The sequence below is a fragment of the Lepidothrix coronata genome, unplaced genomic scaffold (genome assembly GCF_001604755.1).
Source record: "Lepidothrix coronata isolate B3197 unplaced genomic scaffold, Lepidothrix_coronata-1.0 Scaffold147, whole genome shotgun sequence".
Lineage (NCBI taxonomy): Eukaryota > Metazoa > Chordata > Aves > Passeriformes > Pipridae > Lepidothrix > Lepidothrix coronata.
Genome location: NW_016690327.1, coordinates 991,489 through 1,005,901, shown reverse-complemented (window position 1 = coordinate 1,005,901; position 14,413 = coordinate 991,489).

The window sequence follows — 14,413 nt, the reverse complement described above, 5'->3', positions numbered from 1 at the left end:
TCTGACTCTAATTACTCACACTGCCCTGCTCAGGCAGCTCCTCACAGGATTCACCTTAAAGATGACACAAAATTATTATTTCTGATCACTTAAAACAACTCTGGGAGCACCTGACAGATTAAATCTAAGGGCACACAAGCGAGAGTGCAGGTCCTCAGTGAAACACAAGCCCCTGTTTGGGGGTTCTTTTGGCACACAATGGACCATTTACTGGGGTTTCCTCCTTAAACCTTTGGGCAACTCTCCAGCAGGAACCTCTGTGCCACCTCCTGCATGCACAGGAACCTGCCCCAAACCTTGGCTCATGTTTTTCCAGCCCACACCAAGGCCAGTGCTCGTGGTGGCTGCTGGTGCTGCTCCCCATCAGCTCTTACACAAACCACCTCTCTGCTTCTTGGTCTTTTTATCTTACTTAGTTCTTGTCTCTCATAATATTTAGAGGCTCTTTGGGATACAAATAGGGTTGATTTGTATGTACAACCACCTGGAACAAGGAGGGCTCTGGTCCCCAGTCCAAATAATAAATAATAGTTAATATAGTTCAGACATGACTGGCCAGTTTCTACCTAAAAATGTCAATAAAGCAGGGCCATATTGATGCAAAGAGACATAAACTGTGAACTCCTTCAATACAGGCACTTATTTGTCTACGTTTGTGAGGCCAGGAAGGAAAGAGCTGTTAGCAGTGAATAGTATTTTATTAGCATCATAAACCCCAAGAGCAAAGTTTGTGTCACAGAGAACTGCACATGCATTTGAAGCCTTAATTTATGTGCCTGACTTCTCTTGGGTTTTTTCTTCTCTTCTTTTTTTTTTTTTCTCCAAACAGGGACATAATATAATTTAAAATAAAGACTGGTAGAGTCTGAAGACACCTTTGGGTGAAGGAAAACTAAACCAACATCCTATTGAAATCCTGTCAGAAAGAGTTCAGTGGAATTAGGACATGAATCCGTTCTGCAGAGGCACATGGAAGCTTCAGAAAAAATACAGTTTCTTGAACATGAGGTTCTGAGCATCAGGAAAAGCCACAACCCCGGCAGGCAGAGCCCAGAGGGAAGAGGCAGATGGGGGTGAAGTGACTGGCTGAGGAGCTCCAGCAGATCAGCAGTGGGGAAAAAAGTGAGGGTGGAAAAGCAAGCGTGGATTTGCTGCCTTTCCACGAACTGGAGCTCAGCAATAAGGCAGCAGATCTTCAGCTGGGGCAAAGCTGGCACACACTGAGCCCACCAGCTGCTGCCCCACTGCCAGGACTCATCTCCACCAACACCAACCAACACAAGGGGTTTAAAAACTCCTCCAGCCTCTGCTCATTCTCCTGCACCTCTGTGCACCTCCTACACCTTTCCTGTGGCCCCTCTGGAGCTGGGTCAGGGTTCTGGTGATGCCTGGGAGCAGATATTGCAACACAATCCCAACCAACCCCCGTTAATCAGCAAATTACAGCTTTCCATACGTTCCAAAGATTTAACCACCAGCTGCTTCTCGTGGTGTATTTACACGGGAACGGTTCTGCAGAGCAAGTTCTGTGCCTATTACAGAGCTGTAAATATGGCTTTAATGACCCCCAAGCATTTATTTCACATCCTGGAGGCCTGAAGGGAAATTAGACGTGGAAGTGAGTGCTGGAGGCACAGCACCAGAGCTTTTTATGACAAAAGAAATAGGCTGCACAAGCAGCTGTGAAAGAGCTGTTTGCAGGGCACAGGACAAAGGGAGCAGCGTGGGGCAGGTTTTTCCAGGAGGAAAGGGATTATTTGTGGCTCTGAACAGCAAGGTGAGGTAAATCTCATCTATGTCACGGCATAAACACAAAGGTTTGGGAGTTCAGGTAAAAATATTCCCGTGCTCTTTGCTTGAGCAGGGTCTGTGAGCTCACACAGCACTCCAGCTCTGCATCCCAGAGGGATGGGAGGGAAGGAAGGTGAGGAACGAGTCCTGTGTCAGTTCTGGGACCCTCAACTCAGGAAGGACATGGGCTGTTTGTGTACAGCCACCAGACAAACAGTGGATTTGCTTTTTAGGGCAGCCCAGCCCACTTTCAAGACATGATTTTCAGAACACCACGAAGGCTGATGGTTTATGTTTTCAAGGCACAGCAAGACAAATGATTTCCATGGCCACCAAGCCAGGCTGAAACAAAACCAGTGGGTTCACCAGTTCCCATCTGTCCTTCTGAAGGAGATAAGAGCAATTTCCTCGTCCTGGAATGGCTGCAGGAAAAGGAAATGAAAAAGGATCATTCCACTTGCTTTCCACCTTGAAACTGCAAATATTCCCCTGTATAAAACCACGCTGTAGAAAAGTATCTCTCTCCTGCCCCCTCTTTTTGCAATTTCAACTTTTTATTTTTTTTCCTCTCTTTCACAGCTTTTAACCTTGCCCAATTGTCCCTCTTAAACAATAATTAACTCCCTGCCTCAGCCTGGGAAGTGCTTTAAAGCTCCAGCAATTTTTATTTTCTATATGACACCGCGGGAGACGACGGGAGGGAAAAATTAAATCAGGGTTTCTCAAGAGTTGCCCCTCCAGAAGAACCATTAGTTACCTCTCCCTGGTGGAAGGTGAGAGCTGCTGCCAGATCCGTGGAGCGATCTGACAGGAACCAGAAGTGTTTGCACAGTAATTAACTGGAAGACAGGGGGGAAGGAGTAAATAAACAAGCAGGCAAGGCTGTTGATGCACTCTCCAAGAACTCCCTCTCCCAACAGAGCCATGCCTTGAGTTGTTGCTTCCACACAACAAAACGATGGCTGGCACTGGGTGACCCAGAAAAATGAGCAGTAATGAGTTGCCTCCCTGGTGCTCTGGGGCTGAGCACGACCCAGCAGCTCTGCAGCAGGACAGGGGGTGGCAAAACCCAAGAGCAAGTGAGACAGTGCTTATTTTAATTACACACCGGACCCAATAAATTATAAATTCAATTACGGTGCCACTCGCCCGACGAGGAACTCAAAACACCCAGGCTATTAGTTGCACAAATTAACTGTAGGAGATAACAGGATTTGGGGGGAGCCACCCCGTGCCCTCGCTGTAATGGAAACACTGAGGTCTGAAGTGAGGCAGAGTGCTCTGGGTACGGGCAGAGATGCTCCTCCTGCTCGCCGAGCTCGGGAGAACCAGCAAAACATTTCATTCGGAGCGTTTTTCCCCATGGAAAGCTGCCCATTAAAACCCCTGGATTTTGGAAAAGGGAGACCTGCTCTATTTCTGTGGTCACAATAAATATTGACAGCAAACAAAACAGCCACACCTTGAACAGCCCAGGGGCTGTGTCAGCACTCCAGGGAAGCTGGACCTGCCCAGTGACACAAACACATCCCCTGGGGATAAAAGGACGGCTCAGGTTGGGCAGGACTGAATTTAAGAGCGAGATCTGAGTTGCCCCTGGCTCCCAGCTCTCTGCCTGGGGAAGATAACCCCGGGAGCCACACATTATTAAACCTGCAGGGTCGATATCCCCCCATATCCCCCCTCTCCCTGCTCTCCCTGCCCTAACCCAGCATGAATAATGCACCAGCTGCTGGGGGGGCAGTTGCTGGCTGGACCCCGGCCAGCCAAAGGGCTCCCTCTCAGCAGATCAAAAGCCAATCAAGTTCATTTCAATATTTATGTTTAATCCTTCGTTCTGAGACGATAAATATTTCATGCTACGCCCTGACAGGAAAGCAGAGCCCAGCAAAGCCCCGGTGCAGACAGACAGACTCGTTCGTGCTCATCCGTGCCCAGGCAGCCACTGCTGCTCGTGTTCATTAAAATACCTCAGTGAACAGGGATTAGTTATTGGAGAGCCTGCAAGGACAGAGGTCAGAGCTGAGCAGCACAACAGGCACAGAGGCAGCTTTCACTCCTGGGGGCTCCTCACCCAGGTTGTTTTCTGGCCCAGCACGAACGTCCCGGAGCAGTGTCGTGGCTCTGACAGTGCCCAGATACCCTGAACTCCCCTCCTTCCCAGCCCTGGCCTCCCCCAGCTCCCCTCATCCCAACCCCCAGGACCACCCAGCCCCTGGCTGTGCCCTCAGGTGGGAGGATTCCCAGCAGCTCCCTCCTGTCAGAGCCCTGCCACAGATTTCTGCGGGTTTGTAACTATTGGCCACCTTTCCACCTTCTTTGCTGATCATCCCCCGGCCCCTGCCCGATTTCCACACACCTGAGGATGAGGGGTGGGAACATGGATGCACAGGGATGCAGCCAACCATGGATGCACGAGGATGCAGCACCACAGGGCTGCATGACCCCGTGGGTTTTTATTGGCAATCAACTCCTGCCTGCCTGGGAAGGAGAGGAGCAGAACACTGGATTAAAGGGATGGAAATGAGCTGAGGATGTGGGAGGCTGGACTGAAAGGTAACTGAGAGTTTTCTCAGAACCCACCTGCTGGCTTCCCTAATCAGGATTTGAAGACAGCACCCAAATCCTAACCAACAGTGTGAGGAACAAAGGCTTTTTGATGGGGATTCTGTTTTCCAGGGAGAACCATTTAATAAGTTTCACTCAGGAAGTCTCTGTTCCCAATAAAGACTTAACAAAGTTAATTAGACTAAACAGTAATTATCGTGTCTCTTCATTGTTCAATTATCTTGCTGAACTGGTGTTTCCTGATTAATTTTCTGATTAAAATGTATTAAATTGAAAAGCACTTGCAAACACGAGATGACAGGCCTCTCTCTCCCACACAGCAGGATTTCCGGAGGTCAGGAAGGCAGGGATGGGTGACACCACCCCCCAGAACACCCAGATCCATACATTGCCCTGCCAGGACACAGCTCAGGGCACTCCTCACCACCACTCCTGCCACAGGCTCTCCAGTTTGAGATCCACCTGCACATCACTGGTGAGTTCCTCCCCTTCCCATCTCCAGGTCATGGCTCCCAGCACTCCCTGCTCCTTCCCCTGGCACAGGCTGCCCAGAGAAGCTGTGGCTGCCCCATCCCTGGGAGTGTCCCAGCCCATGGCAGAGAGTGGGATGAGATGGGCTTTAAGGTCCCTTCCAACCCAAACCATTGTGGGATCCTGGAATTCTGGCATTCCTACTCCTCCCCCTTTTACCTTTCCCCCGAGTTCCTCGTACACACACACAGTGCAACACAAGGAGCTACTGAGCATGAGCCCAGCTCTGCAGCACTGGAGGGAGGTCTCAGAGCCCTGAAAGCCTGTTTCAAAGCCCAGTTCCTCCCTCCCAGTGGATCCCACAGTCTGGGCTCCCCAAGCACCCATCCAGCTCAGGCTGGTGCCTTCCATCTGCAAAGCACCACGGAGACACCCTCTGAGCTCTCCCACCTCCCACTCCTGACAGCAGCTGGCAGAGGAGGAATTCCCACAGCTTAGCTCACACATGGGATCTACCAAGCCAAGTTAACATCTTTGGGGCTGATCTTACACCTCCTGAGATGCTTCAAGCATCGTTCTGCACCTCTCTGGAGAGCTCAGCTCTCCTCTTACTCTCTTCAGCATCCCAGCCTAACCAAGGCCACCCCCTGCAACCCTCAGCCAAGTTCTTCTGGTGTGGGACCGATGTACATCCACGGGTGACCTTAGAACAAATTCCAGCCTGCACCATTTTGCTGTCAAACAGCCAAGGCAGCTTCAGCAGTGGCCCCTCTGAGCCAGCACAGCGCTGCTTTCCAGAGGCACTGCTTTAATATTCACCCCCAGCAACCACGGGCATTCTGAGCAGCCCCCAGCACCATTTGCATATCTTTTTATAAGACAACTCAGAAAAGGGGATTAGTTTTCCTTTCTTCACTTTAATATCACCTGTGGCGGGGAAGGAAACAAACCCCTGGCTCGGCTCCCTCCCCAAATCCCGCCGATTAGGTTATTAGAGCCCGAGACTTATTATAAATCATTGAAAGGACACAGCTGAGCCCAAATCCCACAGCGGGCTCTTTTTGTCTTCCATGAGGCTGGCAATTCCTGATTAACTCCCCATCCAGCACGAGGCAGGGAGGATGAGCAGCCTCTCAGACACTCCACGGTGAGTAACACCAGGGGCAGCTCCGCTCTGAGAGGAACTCACAGCTCCACGCAGGGCTGTGCAGGGAATCTGGGCTCCCAGCAGACAGCCTGGGAGCTACAAAGGAATTTTCTTCCCCTTCTGCTTGCCTTTTTGGAAATTCAACACAAGCCTGGTGGCTGCTGCCGGGACCAGCCCAGCACCCCAGAGGACGTGCAGGGCAGGGGAGGCTCTGAAAGGCAGAGAACAATGTCAGTTTGGATACTCATCCCCACTTCCTCAGAGGACCAGTCCACAGTTCCAGCTCCAGGAGAGCTGTTCCACACTCTCATCCATTCCATACTGCAATAACAGTGCTTCAGGTTTCTCCTTGTTTGGCTCTATTTTAAGTCCAACTGATAAGAGCAGAGCAGAGATTGAGATAAGGAGTTAACTTTGTTTGTGATGTACAGGAGCCTCCAAATGGAGCTGCAGCTCAGAATAAGTCTCTATCTAGGAGCTGAGAGCTCACACCTCCAGATAAGATGCAGACAGAAACAGCATTTCCAACAGCTCCATCAAACACAGTTAAGCTGAACCTGTTCTTGCAAACATTTGTCACTGGTTTAGATTCATTCCAGAGGCCAAGACAAAAACACCTGAACTCCAATAACCCGAGTAGTTCTGCTCTTTCTTTTTTTTTTTTTTTTTTCTCTGTAATAATCATACAATCATAAGCAGTGAATCAAAGTGCTTCCTGGCTCCTGAGCTATGATTTGGCGACAATTATAAACCCAAAGCTAATGAGTGTTTTAGCATCACCCCGTGCTCGGAGCTCCCAGGAACGTTCTCCTGCACCAGGCTGAAAGGAGAGGTCTGTGGGGAGTTCGCTGTGAAATGTTTGATTTCAAAAGCCTGAGGCAAGTTGATTCATGTCTATTTAATTTTTCCAGGCAGTTTCACTGGAATGCTGTATATAAATCAAATCCAAGGCTAGCAGCAGAGCCGGACCAAGCTGTGGAAGTGCTGTATGATTTTAATTAAACTACACACACAAATCAGGCAGCAGTGAAGGTGGAAGAGGAGAGGGAGAGAGAATTCTATCACCAGGGATAAGCCAATATATTTGAGCAGGAAAACAAATAACCATTTACTGTGAAAAAGTCTGATTTCAAAAGCGGCGTTTTGTCATTGTGCTGATTCTCATAATCAATTTAAATCTGGAAGAAACCAGGCTGGAGCACAGCAAACAACGAGCCCGAGCGGAAGTTAATTAGAGTGTATCAGCTCAGCCCTGCTCATCCCTTACTTACTGTCGAGCTTTATGGGCTCCATCAGGCAGAGCCTGCTGACAACCCTGCTGGAGAGGCAGCACAGGCAGCTCTGCTGGTGTGTGTCCTGCACAGCCATCCCTCAATCCCGGGATGGGTCAGGATGGGAGGGACCACAGTGGCTCAGCTGGTCCCACCTCCCTGCTCCAGCAGGGTCATCCCAGGGCACAGGACACAGGATTCTGGAATATCCCCAGGGAGGAGATTCCACCCCCTCTCTGGTCTCTGTTCAGGGCTCAGTCACTGCCCAGCAAAGAAGTTCTTCCTCCTGTCCAGCTGGAGCTTCCTGGGCACCAGTTCCTGCCCTGCTCCTGTGCCATTGCTGGGCCCCCCCAGCAGAGCCTGGTCCCTCCTCTGCCCCCTCCCTGCAGCCCCTGACACACCCTGGGGAGGGCCCCTCTCAGGCTCTGCTCTGGAGGCTGAACAGCCCCAGCTCCCTCAGCCTTTGCTGCTCCCAGAGCTGCTCCATCCCTTTGTATCCCTTCATCCATCCCCTGTCCCTGCTGTGCTGAGGAGCCCAGACCTGGAAAACTGAAGATCCCCCTTCGGAAAACTGATCCAGCCCCGACCCCCTCTGCCTTTGGAGGCAGTCCCACTGCCACTGGGGGCAGCCAGGCTGGCAAATGGGAAAAGAACAGGGAAAAGAACAATGGGAAAAGAAATGGGAAAAGAAGGGCCATTCAGTGGCCCTTCTAAAGGGCTGGATTTCTGGAAGGAAGCCCCAGGAAAGCTATTTCTTTTCTTTGTGGCCGTGGGACTGGCACCTGAGGATACAGTGATTCCTGACCAGGAGGAGGATGACTCAGGGACCAGGGGGCTCTGGGAGAAGCAGGAGTGTGGCTCCACCTTAAGCTCCTCATTGAGAAGCCACTGAGCAGCCTCAGCAGTTCCTCTCCCCCCTCCCCACACCCTGCAAAGTGGAAAAACAACTGTGCTTAATAATCAATAGGCAGTGCAAGGGTAAACCCAGGAGGTACCAGGTTCTACCATAATGGAGCCTATAAATTCCCGGGATAGATAAGCATCGCCTTCCCCATCTACAGAGCAGGGAAACACTGAGAATTGTCTGCTTTGAAAAACGAAGTGAAGCCCTAAACAGCATCCAGCAAGTGAATCATTGCCTTCAGCCGAGGAGCTGTGCTTGTACCGTGTCCCTGCTCAAACAGGTTACAACGATTCCTCTGTATTTCCACCCAAGTGTTGCAGAAAGCGCCGAGAGCAGAAATGTGTCAGGAGAACCTGCGTCCCACGGTGTGCAGGCAGCAGCCACCACAGAACAGGAGCAAAGGAACAGCTGGTGTCACCTGGGGGTCACACTGGAGCTCACTGGTGTCACCTGGGGGTCACACTGGAGCTCACTGGTGTCACCTGGGGGTCACACTGGAGCTCACTGGTGTCACCTGGGGGTCACACTGGATCCCTCAGGGAACCGCAGCCATCCCACCCTCCCCTCGAAAGGCATCTCCCGAACAACAGGGACCCATTAGCTCCAATTAAAGCCTCGATACCCCCACTCCCCGCGGGGGCTCTGTGGTGTTGAAGCCGTAATGAATTTTGCAGGGTTTTTCTCCTCCTTTCCCCACCTCAATCACTCTCAACTACAGGGCATGAATAATACAAAAACCCGTGTTGCCTGGTGATTGCTGTTTGTGTTTTCCTTTACAAAACTCATCCAGGGGAGGAAGCAACCAGAAACTGCCTGAAGGAAAGGGTTGTTTAAAGACAACTGCCAAGGGGCTCAAGTTGTGCAAACACAAGATGCTCCAGATGCCGATCGCAGCCTGTCCTAGGAGCGAGTCCCTGTCCCAGGGCAGGACACTCTTCCCAATCCCAGGGCACGGCTCCCCCTGTCCTGCAGCCCTGGAGGGGAGCAGAGGGCTTGGCTGAGCCCAGCCTGTGGAACTGTGCTGTGCCAGGTGCTGCCCCAGCTTTCACAGCAAAAACAAACAGGGCTGTGAAAAAGGAAGAGGCTCTCAGTAAAAAAACAACGGGATATTTGGAGCTGGAGGGATGATTTCCCGCTCCAGATGAAGCTCCCAGGAGGCTTCTAGGTGGTGATATGGGCTGGAATTGTGGTGTCAGGGGAGGGTTAGGTTGGGTATCAGGGACAGGTCCTTCCCCCAGAGGGTGGTTGGGCACTGAACAGGCCTTTAGATAATACAAATATCAGATCTAAACCCTCTCAGCAGGTGTTTACTCCTCCAGTTTACTCCTTCGATGTGTTGAGTATCTGTATGAGCATGATGGACTCAAATGTAGGTACTGGGACCCCCCTGTGCTGTGTGATCCTCCTGTGGGGACGAAGGGAAAACCAGGACAAGCTGCACTAGTCCAGGTCCAGCCTGATCCCGAGCAGAGGAGTCATTAAGAACTAGAATACTTCAATAAAACCCAAAAACCTCAAGGCATAAATGTTCTGGGTGTATTTAATGATGCACCAGCCTCCGGTGGATGTAAAGAGCAAGGCAATTAATAAGGTATATTTAGCATGCTAAGCTGAGGTGTGCAGCTCCCACAGCACTGAAATACAGCAGTTTAAATTGCATTCCTCCTGAAGATCAGCCTGGCTGTGGCTGCAGCTGGGAGGGATCTGCAGGCAGGCTGCTCTTCTCACCCGGGGGCAGCTGGCACTGCTGGCACTGCCAGCTCAGGGCTCTGGTGGTGGGTGCAGCCCAGACAGGAGGGTTGAGGTGCTCTTGGGTCACTGAAACCTCCTGGGCTGTCACCTGGTTTGTGCAGAAAACAGGGAGGGAGCAGATGATGCTTTCCCCCCACTGCTCAGTCCCCAGACAGAAGAGATGCCTTTTCAAAAGGAGAAGTCAGAAAAGAAGCAGAACTGAAGCTCTCCAGGCCTTAGGATGCCATGGAGGCAAAAGTTTGTGTGATCTCACAAATCAACTTGCTGAACTTGTGGCACAGAAATCCTGCCAAGAACACAGACTGGATCCTAATTCAAGGCCAGGTACCTGGATAAAGAATAAAAAGCACAAAGCCCTTTGAGCAGCTGGGAAACACCCCCTTTAAATCCTTGTATTCCACACTAGCTGTGCCATGGCACCCCAGAAAACATCAGCCACCCTGCCCAGCAGACTGCTCTGGAATGCAAAGCTCTGCTCTCCAGTGGAATATGACTTTTCAAAGCATAAATAATTTAAACGGTGTCGAATATTTGTGCAGGGAACAAGAACAGCCAGAGTTCGGATGAGCAACGATATAAAAGTTTGGGATGGGACAGAAAACTTTGTATTTCAATGATTAACAGATGCTCTGATTGCAAAGGGTGAAAGCAAGACCTCCCTGAGTGAGTTACCCCCCCGCCCCTGAGCTGGGATCAGGAGGGACACTCAGATGAGCACCCTTCTCCCTGAAAAATCCCACTTTTCCCTTGGAACAGCCATGCCAGTTGGCCCCCAGAGACAGAAAACACCCTGCTCTGAGTCAGGCAGAGATCCCACATCCATGGCATTCCCAGCAAGTCCTGCCAGGGAGGGGACACAGCCACGCTCACCTCGGCACCCCGAGCCACAGCCCTTCAAATTCTGTTTATAAACCACTGATTTTTTTTAACTTTTATTAATTAAATATCCTCAGTTTCTATGATAGAAAACCCAGCAGCTGGGACTGCAGCTGGCTTTGAACAGATGAAATGGTTTTTACTGCCTTTGAACACGTTCACTGCCTATTCCCAGCCTGTGGCCACCCAGTTTGCCCCGAGGTGCCTGGCACTCGAGTCTCCAGGATAAAAGCAGCTGGTTAAGAATGAAATTAGTACCCTGCACTGAAGGCTCTGTTGGAAATGGAATCAAAGGAGGAAAGAAAGACCTGAGCTCAGCAAAATCCGTGGGCAGATAATTAGTTAAACTTCCAAGTCCTGACATTAAGCTTTTTGGAAGCAAAACATTTGGGAATCAAGCAGAGAGCCTGGCTCTGCAGCCAGACAGAGGTTTGGGAACCACTTCTGGTGTGGGGTTGTTTTATTACCATTTGAAAAGTGTCAGTGGACTGCAGGACCTTGGGTGGCACTGAGGGTTGACCTGTCCTTGGGTCAGCCCCTAAAGCGAAGGAGGGGGAGCTGCTCTTGATGGAGAAGGTGGAAATCTCCCAATATTCCTGTTTTTCCTGCTGGCACCTGTGCATCCCAGTGCTCCCAGCAGGCAGGGACTGGATCTGGTGAGCCTGGCACCCAGTGACAGCCTCCAAACCACCACCCCCAGCGACCCAAAGGGAGCTGTGGTGCCACCACCAGCCACTCTCTTTCTAAGAAACTTCTGGAAACAAACAGTTGGTGCTCTCAGGCTCCGGGAGCAGCCGACAGCAGGAGCTGCAGAGCCAGCCAGGTCCTCAGCCAACACTCACAAAGGCTTCCCCCCAGCCCCTGGAAATGTTTTCCCAGCTCTCCCCTGCACTAACAAACAGTCCCTTTCCTGGTGATAAAATCAGTCCCCCAGCCCAGGCTGCAGCAGCTCCCTGCTGACCTCAGCCCTCTGCTCCCCAGGGCCCCACAGAGCCAGGACAGCTCCTCAGAGTTTGCAGCAGAGCATCTGTTTCCTCTGGAGCAGCTGCCACCTGGATGATCCAGCCGAGGCAGAGCTTTCCCGAGCGGAATGGGACCTGCCTGGGGACACTCAGCCTTTCCAGCCACGGCCAGAGGGACTCCTGGCACTGCCACAGCTCCTCACGGGACCTGCAGGCACCACAGAGCGGGAGTAGGTGCTGTCTGGAGTTGTGGTGTGGGGATGGATTTCCCCTGGGAAGAGCCTGAGGATGCTCCAGGCTCCCTCTGGGACAGCTCAGTGCCACCCCCAGGGTGGGGGGTGGTGGTGGCACCTCAGCAGGTGGATCCATCTCACTGCACCCCTTAATCCTGCTGCTCCCCAGATCCTGGGAGCCAGGCCCCAGCAGGATGTACCCCCTTCCCTGGAGGTGCCCTTGGAGCAGCCTGGGCTGGTGGAAGGTGTCCCTGCCCATGGCAGGGGCTGGAACAGATGATCTTTAAGATCCTTTCCAACCTAAACCAGTCTGTGACTCTCTGTCCTCTCTGTGATGACTGATCAGCAGCAGTGGGAGCAAAGAGACCATTTGGATTACAGGAATTAAAGTTTTAGAAAGGGGAAAGATAAGAAAAAGGAAAAAAAAATTGAAAAGATATCGACTGGTCTAAAGCAAACAAAAGACTCCATAGATTAAACAAACAATGGATCCCAGACTTCTCTTTACAGTGCCCTGACAGATAAACAGCAGACTCAAATAATTAATTGTGTCCCACATGTGAGTGGTGACAAAACAACCTCTTTTTTGGGTGACAAATCGTGCAAATTGTCAACTCTGTCTAGAGCTGAGAACTGACACCTTTCACTCCTTCTCCTGCTCCCATAACAGAACTGACAGGCCTGGGAGGGACAGATCCGACAACAGGGTCTGGAGCCACTGAAAATCCCTGGGACTGGCACAAACCTGGCAGGGCAGGAGCTGCAGCAAGGACAGAACATCAGCCCAGCTCAATCCTTGTGCTGACCTTCTGATTCTTCACAGGCCTTGCATTTACTCATTTTCTTTTCCCTACAGATGTCCATTAATAATTGCACTTGAAATTGCTGGAGAAAAACGATAGAGCAAAGCCAAGGGAGCCTCCTGGAGATGATCCAGCCTGGCAGAGCTGAGTTAAGATGCAAATGTAGAGTGACTCTTGTGGGGTTGGGCCAGACATAAATCCAGGATGGCTCAATTAAAGCTGCTCCTGGTTCACACCACAGACAAGGGGACGTGCTCCAGTTCTGGGGCTGATCCTGAATTTTACCCAACTGAAGAGCAGACAGGCCCTCGGACAGCAAAGTCCTCCAAACCCTGGCACTCTGTCCCTTCCCACTCCCAGCCCTCCCCTCCTTTGCCTTTTCCTTTCAAATGGAAGAAAACATCACTTGGGCAGCCAGTGAGGCCCCTAAACCCACGGGGTCCATCCCTCAGCCTCCGCCCAGGCAGGACCAGAGGGGAGGGAAGTGCTGGGGCTGGGAGGGTCCAGCTGCCCCCAGAGCCTCCTTGGCTGGAGGTGGTTTGGGATCAGATGAACAGGCTGTCACTGTCCCCCAGCGATCCCATCCACATTCCCAGGGCAGGTTTAATGGCCCCAGGCTGCTCAGGTGATTCACCAGTGCAGTCACTGTCTCTGTAATGAGTTCTTTCCAGCTCCCAGCCTCTTCCCTCCAGGAATCCCCCTCACACCTTTCCTTTCAAAGTGACATAATCTATTCTCCTTCTGCTGCCTCCTAAAGTTGATTTCCTCCTCGATGCTTTGCAGTTGTGACATTCTCCCTGCACTGGCTGTTCCCTTTGTTTGGCTCACTTTTGGATGAGGAGCCACAGGCCTCCACCTCTGCTCTGTTCCTCCCTCTTCTCAAGGTCCTTACATGGCTTGCTTTCGAATTTTCTGCCTTTTCCCCAGCTCAAAGACATGGGAACTGCTGCCAGGGACTGGCACATTCCATCCATCCCAAGCATCATTGGAGTTTATGGCCTCACTGTACAAGAAGAAATTAGGTAATAATAAAAAATACACACCAAGAAGGCTCAGCTATAACAGAAATCGATGCTATGGGAGATTTTAGTGCCTCATTATGGTCCCCAGACCTCACAGCAACGGCTTCAACAGCAGCAGAATCTTTAAACAAACCAGTGGAGACTTACTGGCACCAGGACCAGGAATCCTGGTCTCCCCACCAACTTCCAGCCCAGTTCCCACACCATTCTAAGCAGCCCTTCCTTCTGCAAAAGGTGTTTCCCATCCCACAGGAACTCCCAAGATCAGGAAAACAAAATGTTTTCTTTGGTCCTTCTTTTGACAGGGTCAGGGAGAGGCTGACAGAAGGCAGAGCTGTGAATCCAGTGCAACTGGAAATGTTTAAACCTGATTTAGGAAGACAAAGGGCCGGTTTCAGCTCCGGGAGGTGACACAGTTTTATCCCGTATGTTGTTAGTCCTCCCAGCCAGGTCACTCCAACCACAGCCCCTCTGGCACAGTCCCCTTGTCACATCTCTGAGGACAGTGTCTGCACAGGACTCCTGTAAAACATGAACTCTGGCTCTCCAGCCCTCCTCCCCAGCCCAGCTCCAGCTCCCCAGGCCTCTTGTTTGGCTCAGATAATCCGAGGTG